Source organism: Pyxicephalus adspersus, chromosome 6 (genome assembly GCF_032062135.1).
Source record: "Pyxicephalus adspersus chromosome 6, UCB_Pads_2.0, whole genome shotgun sequence".
Lineage (NCBI taxonomy): Eukaryota > Metazoa > Chordata > Amphibia > Anura > Pyxicephalidae > Pyxicephalus > Pyxicephalus adspersus.
This window is the reverse complement of record NC_092863.1, coordinates 41,416,464-41,420,643: the sequence shown is the minus strand read 5'-3', so window position 1 is coordinate 41,420,643 and position 4,180 is coordinate 41,416,464. Positions and strand designations below refer to the sequence as shown.

Genomic DNA, 4,180 nt, shown 5'->3' with positions numbered 1-4,180 from the left:
TTTTCTGTTTATTTTGATAGATTGCAAGAGTTAGCATAAAATATGATAACTCTTGCAATCTATCAAAATAAACAGAAAAATTTTTGTATTTCTGGAAAAAAATACAGATATTTAATTCTGATTCCACTTGCTGGCTATAAAAAAATTCAAAAAATTTTCTGTATTCCTGAAAAAAAATACAGATATTTCATTCTGATACCACTTGCTATCTATCAAAATAAACAGAACCATTTCTGTTTTTCTATAAAAAAAAATACAGATATTTAATTCAGGCTTTAACTTGCTATCTATCAAAAAAGCCATAAAAATGTATGTATTTCTCTCCAAAAAATACAGATATTTATTTATGATTCATAAATTAATATCAGTATTTTTTAGAGAGAAATACAGTTTTTTTATGGCTATTTAGATAGATAGCAAGTAGGATTAGAATTAATATCTGTATTTTTTTTTAAGAATTTTATGGGTTTTTGGATAGATACTAGATAGAGAGAAATACAGTTTTTTGGGCTATTTAGATAGATAGCAAGTTCTATCAGAATTAAAGATCTGTATTTTTTATGGATAAATATAGAAATTTTTCTGTCTTTTGTGATATATTACAAGAGGTAAAATTTAGGATACCTCTTTCAATCCATCCCAAAAATCTAAAAATGTCTGTATTTCTGTAAAAAAAATACAGATATTTTATTCTGATAGCACTTGGTATCTATCCTAAAACCCATAAAAAATTCAGTATTTCTCTCTCCAAAAAATAGAGATATTTCATTCCAAAGCCATAAAAATTTCTATCTTTCTTTACCAAAAATCTAGATATTTAATTCTGATAGCACTTGGTATCGATCCAAAAGACCATAAAAACTTCTATATTTCTCTACAGAAAATACAGATTTTAGTTCTGATCCCACTTTGCTATAAATCCCTAAAGCCATAAAAATTGATGTATTATTCTACAAACAATACAGATATTTAATTCTGATAGCACTTGGTAGTTGGTATCTATCCAAAAGGCCATAAAAAATTATATATTTTTCTCCAAAAAATACGGATATTTTATTCTGATAGCACTTGATATGTATCCTAAAACCCATAAAAATGTATGTATTTATGTGAAACAAATACAGATATTTAAGTGATAGCACTTGCTAGATATCCACAAAAGATAAAAAATGTATGTATTTTCCCGCGTATTTCTCCAAGTCCGTTCCCTTTTTTTTTTTTTTTTGTAATTTCACTAGATAGGAGGTATGGAAAGTGTGATTTTCATTAATCCATTCATGTCTCAATAAGCTACAGCTTCTACACTGTCCATAGACGTGATGGCCTCAACCTTCTATGTGGTCCACGCTCCGTCACAGAGCCCACCACCTCCTCCTCCTCCTGCTGTAAATGATGCTGCCGCCTGCCCAGTACTCGACTTTAGATGCCAGATACTAATGCCATCCACACTCCGTCTCAGAGCCCACTGCCTCCTCCTCCTGCTGTAAATGATGCTGCCGCCTGCCCAGTACAGAACTCTAGATGCCAGATACTAATGCCGTCCGCACTCCGTCTCAGAGCCCACCGCCTCCTCCTCCAGCTGTAAATGATGCTGCCGCCTGTCCAGTACCTGACATTAGATGCAAGACACTAATGCCATCCACACTCCGTCTCAGAGCCCAGCGCCACTTCCTCCTGCTGTAAATGATGCTGCCACCTTCCCAGTACTCGACTTTAGATGCCAGATACTAATGCCATCCACGCTCCGTCTCAGACCCCACCACCTCCTCCTCCTGCTGTAAATGATGCTGCCGCCTGCCCAGTACCTGACTTTAGATGCAAGACACTAATGCTGTCCAGGCTCCGTCTCAGAGCCCACCGCCTCCTCCTCTTGCTGTAAATGATGCTGCCACCTGCCCAGTACCCAACTGTGTCTCAGGGCCCTCCACCTTCAAATCATGCTGTTACTGCTGCTGCCTGCCTAGTACCCAACTCTAGATGCCAATTACTAATGACGTCCACACTCCATCTCAGTGCTAAATGCCTCCTCCTCATGCTGTTTCTGCTGCTGCCCATTACCCAACTCTAGATGCCAGTTACTAATGCGGTCCACACTCCGTCTCAAGGCCCACCGCCTCCTTCTTCTGCTGTACTGATGCTGCCACCTGCCCAGTAACCAGCTCTAGTTGCCAGTTACCAATGCAGTCCCAGCTCCGCAATTAAACCTCTATTGCCTCCAGGATCAGGGGAGCAGAGCTGTCAGCATAAAGCTCCGCTGATTGCTCTGCTCCCTGAGGAAAGGGAAAGCCTGATCAGGATTTGGAGGCTGTAGAAGCTCTACACAGTGCTGAAACAAACCTGAATTTTTCTCCCATTGACTTTAATGGGATTCGAATTCGAATTTGACCACCCGAATTTTTTTGCTATATTCGGCCGAATAGCTGTCGAATCGAATAGTGAGCTATTCGACCAACACAAGTAACAGGCATCTAGAGCTGGGTGTAGTGCATCTTTAATGACACCCCAAAGTGTGTAATCTGAAATTTGTGATTGAATGTAGAAGGCCACATCTTCTGCTTCATCCATCGGTACCACGCTTTATCGGACTGAATTTTTGTGTATTTTACCCCTGAACTGTGAAGTGGGGCAGCAGTCCCTCTGTATATGTTGGGGGATGACCACATTGAGCCATGAAGTTATTGAGCTCAGCAGACGTCCGGAGACTTCGCCACAACAAGATTGTGGCCGTCCTGGGAGACTCCATTCAATGATCCGTCAACAAGGATCTTGTGAAAATACTGCAGAATAATAAGTTTCAGACTGAGAAGCAGCTGAAAGGGAAGGGTGAGAAGTCATTTGCAAATGACACGTTGGGGGATCTCTGGGTGAAATGCACAATGCCATATTTACCGCCAAGTGCATCATTACAGAACTGACCACCAGCTTGTACAGTTCTATTTCCTGACCCGTGTTTCTTCGGAGTACATAGAGAGCGTGCTGGCCAACTTCCAACATGGACCTCAGCCCGACGTTGTCATCATCAACTCGTGTATATAGGATGTTATCAGGTATCATGAGCAATCACTGCAAATGTACAAAACCAACCTGGACAATCTGTTTATTCGGCTCACCGAGGTGCTGATGAGCCCCAAATGTCTGGTGATATGCAACATGTCCATGTCTGCTGGATTCAAAGCTGGTGAAGTGCTAGACTACCCAATTCCTAATGTGCGCTGGGACATCATTGAAGGGAATTTCTACAGCGCCACACTGGCAGATTTACACCAATTGGATGTGACTGACTTGCACTTCCATTTACGCTTTAAGCTGCGCTCCAGGGTTATAGATGCCACCCACTCGAATCAGCTGGCTGATTGGAAGTATACCTGCATTCTGATGGCTCATATTGATTAAGTCTGGGGCGTGCAGCAGGAACAGCAGGAAGAGGAGGCGGTGGAGATTCCAATCTGTCCCTACCTACTATGTAGCAAAACCATATGAAAGGGAACGGGCTTGGCGGAATCAGCAGGAAAAAAAGACCCTGTTGAGCTTGAGTCTAGTCTGGCATCTAGAGCTGGGTACTTGGCAGTGGGCAGGCAGCAGCAGTAAAGGCAGGAGGAGTAACTCAGCCATCCACACTACGTCTCAGGGCCCACTGCCACTGTAGGAACACTGGGAATCTCATTCATCCCAATAGCTACACCTTCTACAATGTCAATAAAGGATGATGGCCTCAAGCTGTAATGCCGTCCTTACTCTGTCTCAGGGCCTGCCGCCTCCTCCTCATGCTGTTACTGCTGCTGCCTGCCCACTGCCCAGTACCCAGCTCTAGATGCCAGACTAGACTCAAGCTCACCAGGGTGTTCTTTCCCCGCTTATTCCGCCAAGCTTATTCCGTTTCATGTGGTCGCTACATAGTAGGTAGGGACAGATTGGAATCTCGTTCATCCATTCATGTCTCCAACAGCTACAGCTTCGACACTGTCCATTTAGGTGATGGCCTCAACCTCTAATGCCGTCCTTGCTCCTTCCCAGGGCCCACCGCCTCCTCCTCATGCTGTAACTGATGCCACCTGCCCAGTACCCAGCTCTGGATGCCAGTTACCAATGCTGTCCACGATCTGTCTAAGGGCCCATCGCCTCCTCCTTCTGCTGTTGCCACCTGCCAGTGCTCTATTCATAAATATGGCATTACAGCCAT

General features: G+C 43.1%; 1 pseudogene; it reads left to right on the top strand.

Moving 5' to 3' along the window:
- The first annotated feature begins 2,669 nt into the window (after nt 1–2,669).
- Nucleotides 2,670–3,480, top strand: LOC140332719 (PC-esterase domain-containing protein 1A pseudogene; annotated as a pseudogene).
- The last annotated feature ends 700 nt before the right edge of the window (nt 3,481–4,180 follow it).